The sequence below is a fragment of the Corvus moneduloides genome, chromosome 21, assembly GCF_009650955.1.
Source record: "Corvus moneduloides isolate bCorMon1 chromosome 21, bCorMon1.pri, whole genome shotgun sequence".
In the NCBI taxonomy this organism is placed as follows: domain Eukaryota; kingdom Metazoa; phylum Chordata; class Aves; order Passeriformes; family Corvidae; genus Corvus; species Corvus moneduloides.
The window spans coordinates 11,104,288-11,120,402 of NC_045496.1; the positions used below are offsets into that span (position 1 = coordinate 11,104,288).

At 59.7% G+C, this 16,115-nt stretch overlaps 1 pseudogene; it reads right to left on the reverse strand.

Moving 5' to 3' along the window:
- Positions 1-1,472: 1,472 nt before the first annotated feature.
- Positions 1,473-4,974, reverse strand: LOC116454509 (annotated as a pseudogene).
- Between the last annotated feature and the right edge of the window lie 11,141 nt (positions 4,975-16,115).

Consider the following 16,115-nt stretch of genomic DNA (forward strand, 5'->3'; position numbering starts at 1 on the left):
ATGGAAGCTTTGTAACAATGGACCTCCCGCTCCCGGAGGAAACGTGCCACGGCCCTTGGAGAATTGGCAGTCACTGCTCACAGGCCATCGGAAAAGGGATAATTGTCACCCCCAGCTCAGCCTCCAGACCAGGGCTGACAGGACTCTCTCCATCCCCTCACGGTGGGATCCTGGCTGGAAGCTTCACAGCTCGGGTCAGGACTTTGGGTAGAGACTTGGAGAGCCATTCAGGGCACAAGAGGGTTGGCAGCCCTCAGAAAAGAAAAGAAAAATGAAAGAGCAGGCGCATTTATGAAAAACCCTTTTTTTTACCAACCCCTGTTTCGGTAGGTCACGGCAGTAGACAGAAGGTAGCACAGATTTGTAGCTGGTACCCTGGCCTGTTCCTGTAACTAGACTGGTTACTGCACTTTCCATCTCCATCAGTTGTTTTTAGGGTAGAGGAAGATATTTGGGAGGGGCACAATGGGCCCAACACCATGGGAGCAGGTCCAGGATGTCAACAGCTTTCAGTTGTGAATGAGCAGGAAAGCTAAGAGACAAAGTCAGGCTTTTTTCTCATCCTGAAGGTGGAGAAGGGAAAATTCAGAGCTGACAAAAATATACTGTATTGGGGTGCACAAGTGCAGGGAGAACCCTCCCTTGCTGGACAGGAAGTGCTACGAGCATTCAGTGATCCTTTGTTGGCGCAGCAAAGTCTTCAGAAGGGAGCTGGGGAGAGATACCACTCCTTCCACCCAGTGTTCTGAAGCTCTGGGCTACACGGTGCAACAAAGTTATCAAGAATCGCTCCGTTACATAACACAACTCCCGAATGTGAGATGGGGTTAGAGGCTGGTAACACCAGGGGGGTTCCCTTGGAGTCCCTAGGGATCACTTTCTCTGCCGCTCCTTCCTCTGCCACGGGGGTCTCCTCACGCTCTTTCCCTGCCCCAGCGTGGGAGGCTGAGCCTGCTGGAGCGTGTCCATCTGTCCCAGAGTCTCTTTCAGCACCTGCGCATCCCTGCACAGCTCCTGTAGATGCTGCTATCCCCTGAATCCAGGCAGACCGGGCTGCATTTGCCTGCTGCCAGTGTGAGGGGAAGAAAGAGCAAGAGTTCGTTAGGGCTTGACCTGAAATGACGTTTTGGCACTTCTGCTTCTTCTCACAGCTTTGGCAGCTGAGCAGCATCTCTGTCCCTGCCATTCGCTGGCCCTTGGAATGCACACATGAGCCCATGTATCACTTCTGGTGAACCCAAGTGGCCGCGTCAGTTTGAAAGGGCAGCTGTTGTTTCACTGTTACCTTTCTTGGCTGGTTACAGCCCCTCCTGCCTGTATTACAGCCTGTGCTTGAAGACACAGAACTACCGTCCTGGAGAAAAGGCATCAAAAGCTTGACAAAGGCTGAAGGGAACACTCTGATTACCCCTTTTCCCAAGAGGGTTCTTTAGCTGAAGTTGCTAAACAGGACCAGACTTGACACCCCGGCATGGGTTTGTGGTTGTTTTATTTCTCGGGTCCTCAGTCCTGCATAGGACTCGGTAACCGGGTGCTGCAGAGGCTCCGGCAAGGCATCAAAGACGCCTGCCCCGCACCCAAGGGTGGCGTAAGATCTCCTCCAGCGCTGGCCTGTCCGCGGGGTGCTTGGACAAACACCAGCGGATCAGATGTTGGCACTCTGGGGAGAGAAGCCAGAAAGCGACGGTCACTTGCAGAAGGCTCCTGCCCAGCTGCTCCCGGCACCCGCAGGGCCCAGGCCGTGCTGCGTGTGCTCAGAGCTGTGCCAGCCTCCCGGCTGACTCTGCCCTTTGAGGACAGTGGCACAGCAGGACATGGGCCACCTCCTTCAGCCAAGCGGGCCACACTGACCATGTCGTCATGGGCCGCCTCCTGCGGCCAGCCCTTGAAGGCAGATGGGCCTCCCGCGCAGCTGCGTGAGAGCCACGCTGGGCTGCGTGGTGCCATCTGCCAAAGCCTGCCTTCTTGAGGCCGGACACCAACCTGGAGAGACCTGCTGCCAGAAGAAGAGCTGCCCCGACACGATGTCACGGTCCTGCAGGAAGGGCATGTTCCCACAGACCATGATGTACAGCAGCACGCCCAGGGACCAGATGGTCGCCGAATGGCCGTGGTAGCAGCCAAGGCAGATCCACTCGGGTGGGCTGTACATGTGTGTTCCTAGGGGACACAGGCGGCGCTGTCCAGGCACAGGCTGCTGGCTTCCAGAGCCTGGTGCCAGCCTCCTGGTGGAAGCAGGGGCTGCACCGGTTGCCACAACTTCCCCCTGAGGCCACCGGGCGTCCCCCAGCCAATTGGCCAAAGCCAGGAAACATTCTGCAAGGCAAACAAGGCCAGTGGAGCAGCCCAAGCCCTTGCAGGCCTGCCAAGCCGAGCAGCTGGGCCTGGCTTCGGCAGCCCCCCTCTGTGGCAGGGCCGGCAGTCGGCTCCTTGAGCTACAGCATCTGCCCCGTGCCAAAGGGCAGCCGGCAGCCAGCTGAATGCCGCACCCCACAGCCCAGGAGGGAATGGGGCCGTGCAGTGCCTGGCACTGGGAGCAGGGCCCGGCCTGTGGGCTCACCGGCAAATCGCGTGAAGGCCTGCTCCTGGAGGAAGGTGCCGCAACCGAAGTCAATGAGCTTCAGGTCGCCACTCTCCGGGTCCACGAGGAGATTCTCCGGCTTGATGTCCCGGTGCAGTGACGCCGCAGGCGGTGCAGTGCCGCACGGCCTCCAGCACCTGGCCAGAAAAGCCAGCGCGCCATCTCCTCGCACAGGAACCCTGCTCCAGCAGGAAGGCCAGGAGATCCTGCGATGGCTCCGGACGCTCCATCACCAGCAGGAAGCTGTCAGGCAGCTCAAACCAGTCGAGGAGCTGGATGATGTTGTGGCAGCCAGAGCCCACCTTCTCCATGAGCACGATCTCCATGGGAACACGGTGCCGTCGGGCTGTGAGGAGGAGACAGTGCCTCCAGCAGGCCTGATGCTGCCCTGTGGCTCCCCTGCCCCGTGCCTGGGATGCCCCAGTGCCGCCTTGGGCAGCCTCCCTGGTGCTTGGGCTTCCTCCCGCCCAGGGGATGCTTGGGGGGTGCCCCCCTGCCCGGCCCCACCACCGGTGTTTCGGCATCCCCGGGCCCGCCATGCTCCGGCTCGCACGCTGAGCCCACGCCCGCTCCCCCCGCCCTGCGCCGCCTCCCGCCTCGGGGCCCGGCCTTATCCCTGCCCGCCGCGCCCCGCTCTGTCGCGGTGGCCCCGCTCACTCACCAGCTCGTACCACTGCAGGACGCTCTCCCGGGCCACGCGTTTGATGGCCACCTGCAAGCCCACGAGAGACGGGGCTGAGCTCAAGCCCTGTCTCGCCCCGCCCCTGGCCCTCCTCCCGTGCCCCGCCGTCCCGGCCACTTACCGGGCTCCCGTCCGAGAGGCGGATGCCCGAGAAAACGGTGCCGAAGCCACCGCTGCCCAGCTGCGGGCCCAGCTGGTACAGCTCCTGCAGCTTCTTCTTTTGCCCTGCGACCGAGACCGAGCCATCAGCCTTGCGCCCAGGGCCCCCCGGCCAAGTGCCTCGCGAGTGAAGCGGGCCGAGCCACCGCGGGCCACGTTGCTCTGACCTGCTTCCTGCTGCGCGCCGGGCAGCGGCCACCGCCTTGCAGCCGTCGGGCTGGCGAGCGGCAGAGCTGGAGCAGGGGAACGCGCAGAGGCGGCTGCAGGAGCCGGAGGGCAGCGGGGCAGGGCGGCACCGTCGCTGTCCCCGGCGTCGTGGGCTGGACTCTGCTGTTGAGGACGGCCGGGGCTACAGCCCGAGGACTTGCACAGGGGGGTGTCAGGAGCAGCTGCAAACCAGAGAGGGGTTTTTTGAAGCCGTGGCATCAGAAGCACTGGAAACAGCCAGAGACTCTGCTGCTCTCAAGGGCCCTGGCCTGGGCCTGTGGATGCCCCTCAAGAGCCCCGAGGGAGCCTCAGACAGCTCCTCAGAAGATCTCACCTGCTACCAGAAAGGCCTTCCTGGTAGTCGGTGGCCGTCTCGGAGCAGCTTCCTGGAGATGGAGGAACCTCCTGGGTCTCTTGAGGGTCGTCTCCGCCACCAGGCACGGGCTGTTGCCAGCTGGCACAGCCGGCACAGCGTCCTGGGAGCTGTGGGCCGGCAACTGCTGGCTCCAGCTCACTTGCTGCTCCGCCACCTGCTCCTGAGAAGGCTCCCCTGGATCGGGCTGGGCTCCCACTTGGACTTCTGGTCTTTCCCTGGCCACATCAGTTGTCAGGGTTGCGCCCGTATTGTTGAAGTCCGTGAGTCCAAGGGAGCTGGGAGACCTGTGCCACAGGCTCTGCACCTTCTGCAGGCTGACAGGTCTCACTGAGCGTCTGCGGGGAGATGGAGGCTGTCAGAGATAGCTGGAGGCTCCTGGCAGGATGGAGGATCTCTGACAGCCTGAGCTTCTTGCCTGGATGGCGGGTCCCTCATGGTGTGCCATCCTTGCAAGGGTTGAGGCTCTCCCAGGGATGGAGAATCTTGCTGGGAGCAGCCTCTTGAAGGGATGGAGGCTCCTGGAGGAGCTGGACGAGCCACAGCAGGGCAGGTGGCCTCGCTTCAGCCAGCTCCTCCAGTTCTTTCCACAACGCCTGCCACATCCCAGAGTAGAGCGGCACCCACGTCCCATTGTGAGCCCAGAGCAGCAGCATCAGTTCCTGCAGCTCCTGGGCCACTGCCACGCAGGGGCCGCAGCTGCAGGGGCTGTCCAGGGGGCTCGCGGGAGCACGTGGCCGCTTGCGAGGGGTCGCCCGAGGCCTGGAGGACCTGGGAGCCACAGGGGCTCCTCGCTTCCTCCGTGAGCCTCTGGGCTGCACCCCGGGGCGCTTGCGCCTCTTTTGATGTCCGTGCCTGCCGCCTCCGTGGTTGCCAGTGGCCAACTGCCCACCAGACAGCCACAGTGGCCAGCAGCAGGACAAGCACAATCACCAGGACGCCACCGTCACACATGGCTCCGGCACGTCCCATCGCGACTGCACTGGCAGCTGCAGGTGCTGGCCTGTGTTACGTAGCGACTGCGCGGTGATGTCACAGTGCCTGTGGGCCAGGACAGCCGTGTGACATCCCAGCCCTGCCTCTCAGCCAGCGCTCAGCCCCTTTGTGCCGTCACAGCCCTGTGCCCTACCTCAGGGATCAGGCAGAACCAGCTCATCTCTGGAGATGCACATGGCCAGAAAAACCTGGCAGTAAGAACAGGAGCTCAGCCTGCTGCAGTGAATCATTCCCTGCAGCAAGTGGCACATCAGGAAGAGTGCTGCTGCCACCAGTGTCAAGCCCATGGCTCCCAGGACACTGCAGCGGTACCAACTGGAAATACCCACTACTCTGTGCCTGAGAAGATCTTCCAGAGACAAAGGGAGTTGAAGTTCCTGTGTCTCTGGGGAGCTCTCCTGAACTGGCTGTTGAGGGCAGGAAGAGTTTTTTTGTAACAGCTCACCAACTTCTGCATTGCCTCTTTTCTAAATAAGTCAGGATTTCCCAAGGAGCGCTCATGGTGCTCCCACTGCTCTGGTTTTGACGGGCATAGGGTTCCTTTTTTCCCAATTGCTGGCACACGCTGGGTTCAGATTCACGATGGGAATGCTGTGGATCAAACAGGGGTGGTTTGGTTTCTGCTGAGCAGGGCTTGCCGTCTTCAAGGACTTTGCAGTGTCCCTTGGTATAGTGCATGTTTTCCACTGGGAAGGGAGGAAGGAGTGTTGAAGACACAGGCAAAGAATGCATTAAACACCTGTGCTGTGTCCCTGTTCCTGTTTGTGAGGTGACCATCCACATCCTGGAAGGAGACAATGTTATTTCTACAATGTTATTTTCCATTAATATATTTTAAAACACTCTTTTTATTGTGCCCCACATTTCTGGCCACCTTCCTCTCCAGCTGAGCTTTCACTGCACCAAAGTTCTCCCTACAGTGGCAATAGACATCTCTGTGGAAAGAATGAGAAGGAGGTGTCTTTCCAAACTATCTGTGGGCCTGATGGTAGATAAAGCCAGATACTGATAGGTGAAAGAAGCAAAGGGAGGAACCATAAATTCCGTAGGAATTCCACTAATTGACACAGACTGTTACTCACTCAAGACTCTGCTAATCCCTGGATTTAGAGCAAAAGAACAGAGACACGAGGAAAAGAATGAGGGTGGGGGGTACACATTAGAAAGGAGGTTTGTATTAAGCCATTCGGGAAGTCTGTACCTCTCAAGTACCTCAGCCAGTGGGGAAGGAGAGAGGGAAATGCAGCTGGGAAATTAGGAGAAAAAGGAAGCTGCGTCCTCTAACAATTTGAGAGATCCCATGGGAAATGCCCATGACCTCTACCTTTATTCGAATAAAGTAACAGGACTGCTCTGTCTCTTGTTTGGACATAAACCTGTGGTTTTTGTGGATTAATTTTCCTGACATCTGTATTCTTCTGCTGACCTTGCTTCCACTGGGCACACAGCTTTCTTTTCCATCCTCTTTCCCAGAGAAGATGCCTTCTGCCTCATCTGCTTGGCTTCCGACATTTGGGAATCGCCTGCTCCTGTGCCCTTAGGAGGTGATGTTTCAAAATTGACCAGCACTGATGGACCCCAGCACCTGAAAAAACATTGTCCCTGGAGACCCTGCTTACCAGTTCCCCAAGCAGTCTGAAGTCTGCTCTCCTCATGCCCCGAGCTGAGGTTTTGCTGGCCCTTTTCCTCTTGTCAGAGGTTGGAAACTCGATTTATCTGTGGTTGCTGTGGCCAAGACGGCCGCCAGTCCCCACTTGGCTCAGGGCACGTGGGACTCAGACGGCGGCCTGGCTCCAGAGGGGCTGAGCTGGAGAGTCCTGGGCTGTGGGGGCCTCCCCCCTTACCTGGGAGGAGGCTCCCTGGGGAGGAAGAAGGGTCTGGCATGAGCCACAAGGCCCCTGGCCAAGGCATGGTAGCGGGGGACATGTCCGTAGCGGATGCTGTCTGGGAGGAGCTGTGGCAAGGAGTGGCTGTGGGGCTGGGGCTGTCACAGAGCTCAGAGAGGGTGTTCCCCCAGCCCAGCAGGCAGAAAGCCGCTGGCTCACAGCAGGAGCCAAGTTCCAGGTCACCAGGAACAGCCCCCTCCCTCACCAGTGCTCCCAGCCTCCCACAAAGGTTGGTTATACCCATGGGTGCTGCCAAGGTTCCCCATGGGAACAGGGCTGGACACCCTAAAAAGGGGGGTCAACACCCATGGGGCAAAGCCAGCGCAGGGGGGAATGAGTGGGACTGAGTGTGAGAGGACCACCTCTACCCCTCCCATCCCCGCACCAGGGAGCAGGGACCTTCCTGGGACAGCTCCAGGAGGATATTCAGGACCATTCTTTCCTGGGACAGGGGTGCCAAGGAGATCCAGGAGGGATCAGTGTCCAGCTCTGTGTCCTGGGACACCCTGCGTCCTGTTCCCCACAGCCCTGATTTTCAGGAAGGAGCCACGGGAGCCTCCTGGCCATTGATGGATTTTTCTTTCAGGAATTCACTGTGGAGCTCGTTTCTCTTTTTTTTTCCGTCTTTCTGAGCTCCTATAAACACGGCATGGAGCTGGAGGGGGGGCGGGGCAGAGAAGACTCAGCTGGGGAAGTCTTGAGGGGTTCTGTGTCTCTGGCACCCTGCTTTCCTCCTCTCCCTTTCGTGGAGGTGGGGGCTGGGAACGGAGCATCTTCCCCGGGTGGCCGCGGTGCCCCGGATCCCTGCCCTGAGTGGAGGGACAACACCGGGCGTCTCTGGCCTGCCCCACGCAGCCAGGGTGACCCACAGAGCTCCTCCAAACCCCTGCTCTTGGCCGCCAGGGGCCTAATTAGTGACGTATTAACGAGGGACGAACTAAGGGCGCTAATTAGGGAGGGGAGGGCGGGGAGGGGGCGTGGCCAGGGCCTCAGCGGCGCCGAGGGGGCGTGGTCTGAGCGGGGGCGGGGCCAGAGCTGAGGGGAAAAGGGCAGGGAAAAGGCTCGGTGCTGCTGAGGGGAAGCGTCGGGAAGGAGGGGACAGAGGGATAGTTGCTTGGGAAAAAGGGAGACACAAGAGCTCTTGGGGGCCTGAAACCACTAACAGTGGTGGAGGGGAGCCCACAACACTCCTCCTATGTATTCCTATCCTTTACACAGGGGAAGCCGTGGCCAAAATCCAGGAAAAACAGTGCTGTGGATCCAAGGAATCAGAAGCAGGATCTGTGTGGAGGGTGTCCCTCACGGGAGGCACATGAATCGAACTGAGCGAGGCTGGGGCAGGAGGGTCACGCCAAGCAGAGAAGGGGGACCTTCTGTCCATGCCAAGGCCCAGGGCAGCCCTGTCCCGGGAAGCGCGCAGGGAGCGGATCCTTGAGCTGCTGCACGTTCGCGCTGCCCTCGCTCAGCCAGGAGCCCCCTCCTTGCCCAGGGGGAGCTGGTGGCAGTGGGGAGTGGAGAGGAAAGATCTGTCCTACACCTCCATGGACTCCGACGCCATGTTCATGGGCTGCGCCAAATGGCTGCCCTGTTGGGAACAGAACCAGAGGCCTCCATCAACATCCTGATTTACTGCTCCAGAAAAAGAAAAATCCCAAACATTAATTCCAAGGGGGATAATTGAATATCTCCTCGGCATCTGGAGATCTATTACCTGAATCCAGTCATGAGTTTCCTTCAGGTCTCTTCCCTCGGGACCAGTTAAACAGGAGGTGGGGTTAAACTCTTCCCCCCTACTTAATTCTAAATCCTCCTGTTCCATGAGAGGCTCTTTTGGTCAACAAAGCCTTAACTTGATGTGAAGCTTAAGGGTTAGAGAGCCTCCTGCCCTCCTCAGTTACCATGAAAGCCGTGGCTGCACAATTTTGCAAACAATGGGGCCACCCCTTGCCGAGGGGTCTAACATTTCAGAAGAATGGACCATCGGTCTTCAAGTACTGCCCCGTGGTGTTCTTGCACTAGAACTCCTCTGGCATGGTCCTGTTCAACATCCACATAAAATGCAAATACTTTTTCCCTGTCTGGAAGGGCTAGGGCAGGAGCCTCAGTTCATCTGCTTTTTAACACTTTAAAATTCTGCCAGGTTCTCACCTTGAAGGATAGCAGTGTTATAGGGAGGACATCCGTGGCTCCAAAGACCTGCCTTTAGCAGGGACTCAGTAACAGGCTGTAACCCCTTCCTTCCCTCCCGAAAGGAGGGTATTGCTTTTTAAACACCACTTGTCCTGGTGGCTTCAAAGTGATTTGGAGAGGTTCCATATCTAATTTTCCACATTTTCCCTGGCACTACCCACACTTCTGGGTTTACTTCAGCATAGGCCTTCTCCGGCATTTGACAGACAGTTAGAGCAGTGGTAGCTTCCTTATCACCTTTCACAATATTAATTTACATTCCCAGTTTAGCTATCAAATCCCTTCCCAGTAAATTACAATCACAATCAGGAACAAACAGAAATTCATGCATTTCAAACCTATCCCCCACATTTACCAATAGTGGTTGAATAAAATGCACCTGCTCGTCTATCCCAATTGGTCCCTGAATAATCAAAGAACTTCTTGACAGTTTCCCCCCTTAGGCCTAAAGTTGCGAGTGGATCGAGAGGTCCCGTGTGTTCCAGGGAACTGACTTGCTCACTGTCCGCACCCACCCTGCCTGTTAGCAAGGGCCCCAGTGTGGTGAGTCCCTGGTACGATGGCAGCCCCTGACACCCCTAACAATCCATTTCCATCAAACGGTGGCTCTGCGGTCACTCCCGCATCCAGTGTCCTTCTGCCCTGCAGATGGCACTGATCCCTTCGCCATCACGGTTTCAATCGGCTCTGCTCTGTGCTGCCCACCCCATCCCCTGGATCCTGGGGGTCCCCTTGATCCCTGAGGTTTATCACCCAAATCCTCCACCCTGGCCCCACAAGCCAATCTGGTGCAGGGTCATCTGCTGGATCCCTGCCACCTGTGTCCTAGGGGCTCTTCGTGTCTTGTACTGGGTTCCCCTCCAGTTATGCCAGGGTGGGACTGTAGGAACAATACCTCCTTGTTTTCCCTGCCCTGGAAGCTGGAGATACAAGGGACCTCCTACTTTGTGGCACTGTCTGCCACTCCCAGGGCCACACAGAGATACCCAGGGACATGCTGGAATGACACTTCCTTGCTCCATGGCGGCTCCCAGTGTCTTTCAGTGGCATCAGTAGGAGCTGAAGATGGCCTGGATGTGCTCCCCAGCTGGTGGTCTGTAGGTGCTCCCCCACCCTGGGCCAACCATCTTTATTGAGGGTGTCCCCAGCACTGTGGCACTGCCAGTATGTCCTGTCATCCATGCTGGAAGCCAGCTCGTGGATGGAGACCACCATGGGGCCCCAGGATGTCTGGAAGTCGCGAGGAAGAGGGCTTCGGGCTGGGTGGTGGGATGCCCAACCCCACTGCCACAGCCCCTCTGGCTCTCACCTAAAGGTTTCAGAGTTCTCCTCTGCCACCACCTCCAGCACCCTGAGCAGCATGGAGCCACCTGGGGCCCTTTCTGAGGTGGAGTAGTGCAAGTATTTTCCCTGAACTGTGTTGGCAGAAGAGGAGGGCAAGGACGTGCAGAGCCATCTGTCCCAAGGTCATGGCTGTGGGGACAAGAGGACAGCTGGGGCACATGGTGGGATGGCACCTGGCACCACCTTGCCCATCCAGGGCACTCTGAGAGCCAGCAGTGCCGAGACTGCAGTGCCTGGTCCTCCAAGACCAAGTGCGTGGTCCTCCCTTTCCCTTCCCAGCCCCTCATCTCCTCCCCTCCCTGCCTTGCTGGGCTCTCCTCACTGCCTCCTCTTTGACCTTCTGGAGCAGCCGCTTATGGATGGACTCTCGGTGGCTACTCCTGGACAGGTCCATGGCAGGACGCTGGGGTTTGGCACCTTGTTGGGATTGAGGGGTCCCTCCAGGCACTGAAGCAACTGGAAGACCAGTTGTTGCGGGGCCACTGGAAGGACAGGTGTGGCCACCGTGTTTGCACTGGGATCCCATGTCCTGTCTGCAGTCTTTCTCCCAGCTTTCCGTGGGAGGCTGACACTCAGCTCAGCCCTCCGTGGCTGTGCAGCCACCAGGGTCAGCAGGACTGCGATGCCCAAAGCCATGGCAAGCATCCTCTCAGGACAGGCTGACCCACTCAGGATGGCAGAATCCTGTGGGAATTGGGCTCTCTGGGCATCCTCTCTGCTTTTAGCTGTTGCCAGTGTCCTTGTCCCACAGACCCTGGCTCTGCCAAGTACCACTGGCTTCTCTGGGTGCTGGAGGGTGTCCAACGGGGCAGGCACAGTGGTGCGAGGGACAGTGATCTTCCATTTGGGATTGCTGGGGACAGCTTGGACCAGAACAATATCCATGAGGCTGTGGCATTGGATGGGATGCATCCCAGTATGTCCCAGCAGGAACCCCCTAAATCATCTACCCAAGCTCCTGAAAGCCCAAGGAGCTCAATGCTCTCCAGCTGTATGCGACTTGACAGCAAGGGCTTGGACTTTCCAGGAAATTCCAGCCCTCTTAATCTAATCTTGATAGCAGGAAAAATGGTGGAGAAGGTCATACTTGGCACTACTGGGAAGTGATGGAAGGACAATGCCAGCGTCAGCCGTGGGCAGCGTGAGATAACAGAGGGAAATTCCAGTCTAACTGATTGATTATCCTGCTGCCATAAGGTCACCTGTCTCATGGGTGATGGGAAGGCATTGCAGGTTGTATTTCAGGATTTTAAGAGGAGTTTTGATCCTGTCCCTCACAGAATCCTTCTGGAGCAGGTGTCCAGATGTGAGATGAGCAGGGACAGGGTGTGCTGGGTGAAGAACTGGCTGATGTACTGGTTTTCAATGGGATAGGATCCATTTTCTTCCCAGGAACTGGGACAGAGTTGGATTTGGATTCAGGATGGGAATGCAGTGGATAGCACGTGGATGGTTTGGATGTTGCTGAGCAGGGCTTGCCCTCCCCAAGGACTTTACAGTGTCCCTTTGGACAATCCATGTCCCATGCTCTGCCAGCAAGGACGTGACACCATCATTGTTCCCCTCCTCATCCCTGTGTCCTACTTAGACAAGAATCTTCCACCCACTCTGCTCCAGAGGGCCCTCAAGTGCCCACAGGGAGCCCCTTTCTTCCTCCTGTGGCACTGGAGAGCGCTGGGGTGAGGCAGGGCTGTGACGGCACAAAGGGGCTGAGCGCTGGTGAGAGGCAGGGCTGGGATGTCACACGGCTGTCCTGGCCCACGGCACTGTGACATCACCGCGCAGTCGCTACGTAACACAGGCCAGCACCTGCAGCTGCCAGTGCAGTCGCGATGGGACGTGCCGGAGCCATGTGTGACGGTGGCGTCCTGGTGATTGTGCTTGTCCTGCTGCTGGCCACTGTGGCTGTCTGGTGGGCCGTTGGCCACTGGCAACCACGGAGGCGGCAGGCACGGACATCAAAGAGGCGCAAGCGCCCCGGGGTGCAGCCCAGAGGCTCACGGAGGAAGCGAGGAGCCCCTGTGGCTCCCAGGTCCTCCAGGCCTCGGGCGACCCCTCGCAAGCGGCCACGTGCTCCCGCGAGCCCCCTGGACAGCCCCTGCAGCTGCGGCCCCTGCGTGGCAGTGGCCCAGGAGCTGCAGGAACTGATGCTGCTGCTCTGGGCTCACAATGGGACGTGGGTGCCGCTCTACTCTGGGATGTGGCAGGCGTTGTGGAAAGAACTGGAGGAGCTGGTGAAGCAAGGCCACCTGCCCTGCTGTGGCTCGTCCAGCTCCTCCAGGAGCCTCCATCCCTTCAAGAGGCTGCTCCCAGCAAGATTCTCCATCCCTGGGAGAGCCTCAACCCTTGCAAGGATGGCACACCATGAGGGACCCACCATCCAGGCAAGAAGCTCAGGCTGTCAGAGATCCTCCATCCTGCCAGGAGCCTCCACTATCTCTGACAGCCTCCATCTCCCGCAGACGCTCAGTGAGACCTGTCAGCCTGCAGAAGGTGCAGAGCCTGTGCACAGGTCTCCCAGCTCCCTTGGACTCAGGGACTTCAACAATACGGGCGCAACCCTGACAACTGATGTGGCCAGGGAAAGACCAGAAGTCCAAGTGGGAGCCCAGCCCGATCCAGGGGAGCCTTCTCAGGAGCAGGTGGCGGAGCAGCAAGTGAGCTGGAGCCAGCAGTTGGCGGCCCACAGCTCCCAGGACGCTGTGCCGGCTGTGCCAGCTGGCAACAGCCCGTGCCTGGTGGCGGAGACGACCCTCAAGAGACCCAGGAGGTTCCTCCATCTCCAGGAAGCTGCTCCGAGACGGCCACCGACTACCAGGAAGGCCTTTCTGGTAGCAGGTGAGATCTTCTGAGGAGCTGTCTGAGGCTCCCTCGGGGCTCTTGAGGGGCATCCACAGGCCAGGCCAGGGCCCTTGAGAGCAGCAGAGTCTCTGGCTGTTTCCAGTGCTTCTGATGCCACGGCTTCAAAAAACCCCTCTCTGGTTTGCAGCTGCTCCTGACACCCCCCTGTGCAAGTCCTCGGGCTGTAGCCCCGGCCGTCCTCAACAGCAGAGTCCAGCCCACGACGCCGGGGACAGCGACGGTGCCGCCCTGCCCCGCTGCCCTCCGGCTCCTGCAGCCGCCTCTGCGCGTTCCCCTGCTCCAGCTCTGCCGCTCGCCAGCCCGACGGCTGCAAGGCGGTGGCCGCTGCCCGGCGCGCAGCAGGAAGCAGGTCAGAGCAAACGTGGCCCGCGGTGGCTCGGCCCGCTTCACTCGCGGGCACTTGGCCGGGGGGGCCCTGGGCGCAAGGCTGATGGCTCGGTCTCGGTCGCAGGGCAAAAGAAGAAGCTGCAGGAGCTGTACCAGCTGGGCCCGCAGCTGGGCAGCGGTGGCTTCGGCACCGTTTTCTCGGGCATCCGCCTCTCGGACGGGAGCCCGGTAAGTGGCCGGGACGGCGGGGCACGGGAGGAGGGCCAGGGGCGGGGCGAGACAGGGCTTGAGCTCAGCCCCGTCTCTCGTGGGCTTGCAGGTGGCCATCAAACGCGTGGCCCGGGAGAGCGTCCTGCAGTGGTACGAGCTGGTGAGTGAGCGGGGCCACCGCGACAGAGCGGGGCGCGGCGGGCAGGGATAAGGCCGGGCCCCGAGGGCGGGAGGCGGCGCAGGGCGGGGGGAGCGGGCGTGGGCTCAGCGTGCGAGCCGGAGCATGGCGGGCCCGGGGATGCCGAACACCGGTGGTGGGGCCGGGCAGGGGGGCACCCCCCAAGCAAACCTGGGCGGGAGGAAGCCCAAGCACCAGGGAGGCTGCCCAAGGCGGCACTGGGGCATCCCAGGCACGGGGCAGGGGAGCCACAGGGCAGCATCAGGCCTGCTGGAGGCACTGTCTCCTCCTCACAGCCCGACGGCACCCGTGTTCCCATGGAGATCGTGCTCATGGAGAAGGTGGGCTCTGGCTGCCACAACATCATCCAGCTCCTCGACTGGTTTGAGCTGCCTGACAGCTTCCTGCTGGTGATGGAGCGTCCGGAGCCATCGCAGGATCTCCTGGCCTTCCTGCTGGAGCAGGGGTTCCTGTGCGAGGAGATGGCGCGCTGGCTTTTCTGCCAGGTGCTGGAGGCCGTGCGGCACTGCACCGCCTGCGGCGTCCTGCACCGGGACATCAAGCCGGAGAATCTCCTCGTGGACCCGGAGAGTGGCGACCTGAAGCTCATTGACTTCGGTTGCGGCACCTTCCTCCAGGAGCAGGCCTTCACGCGATTTGCCGGTGAGCCCACAGGCCGGGCCCTGCTCCCAGTGCCAGGCACTGCACGGCCCCATTCCCTCCTGGGCTGTGGGGTGCGGCATTCAGCTGGCTGCCGGCTGCCCTTTGGCACGGGGCAGATGCTGTGCTCAAGGAGCCGACTGCCGGCCCTGCCCACAGAGGGGGGCTGCCGAAGCCAGGCCCCAGCTGCTCGGCTTGGCAGGCCTGCAAGGGCTTGGGCTGCTCCACTGGCCTTGTTTGCCTTGCAGAATGGTTTCCTGGCTTTGGCCAATTGGCTGGGGGACGCCCGGTGGCCTCAGGGGGAAGTTGTGGCAACCGGTGCAGCCCCTGCTTCCACCAGGAGGCTGGCACCAGGCTCTGGAAGCCAGCAGCCTGTGCCTGGACAGCGCCGCCTGTGTCCCCTAGGAACACACATGTACAGCCCACCCGAGTGGATCTGCCTTGGCTGCTACCACGGCCATTCGGCGACCATCTGGTCCCTGGGCGTGCTGCTGTACATCATGGTCTGTGGGAACATGCCCTTCCTGCAGGACCGTGACATCGTGTCGGGGCAGCTCTTCTTCTGGCAGCAGGTCTCTCCAGGTTGGTGTCCGGCCTCAAGAAGGCAGGCTTTGGCAGATGGCACCACGCAGCCCAGCGTGGCTCTCACGCAGCTGCGCGGGAGGCCCATCTGCCTTCAAGGGCTGGCCGCAGGAGGCGGCCCATGACGACATGGTCAGTGTGGCCCGCTTGGCTGAAGGAGGTGGCCCATGTCCTGCTGTGCCACTGTCCTCAAAGGGCAGAGTCAGCCGGGAGGCTGGCACAGCTCTGAGCACACGCAGCACGGCCTGGGCCCTGCGGGTGCCGGGAGCAGCTGGGCAGGAGCCTTCTGCAAGTGACCGTCGCTTTCTGGCTTCTCTCCCCAGAGTGCCAACATCTGATCCGCTGGTGTTTGTCCAAGCACCCCGCGGACAGGCCAGCGCTGGAGGAGATCTTACGCCACCCTTGGGTGCGGGGCAGGCGTCTTTGATGCCTTGCCGGAGCCTCTGCAGCACCCGGTTACCGAGTCCTATGCAGGACTGAGGACCCGAGAAATAAAACAACCACAAACCCATGCCGGGGTGTCAAGTCTGGTCCTGTTTAGCAACTTCAGCTAAAGAACCCTCTTGGGAAAAGGGGTAATCAGAGTGTTCCCTTCAGCCTTTGTCAAGCTTTTGATGCCTTTTCTCCAGGACGGTAGTTCTGTGTCTTCAAGCACAGGCTGTAATACAGGCAGGAGGGGCTGTAACCAGCCAAGAAAGGTAACAGTGAAACAACAGCTGCCCTTTCAAACTGACGCGGCCACTTGGGTTCACCAGAAGTGATACATGGGCTCATGTGTGCATTCCAAGGGCCAGCGAATGGCAGGGACAGAGATGCTGCTCAGCTGCCAAAGCTGTGAGAAGAAGCAGAAGTGCCAAAACGTCATTTCAGGTCAAGCC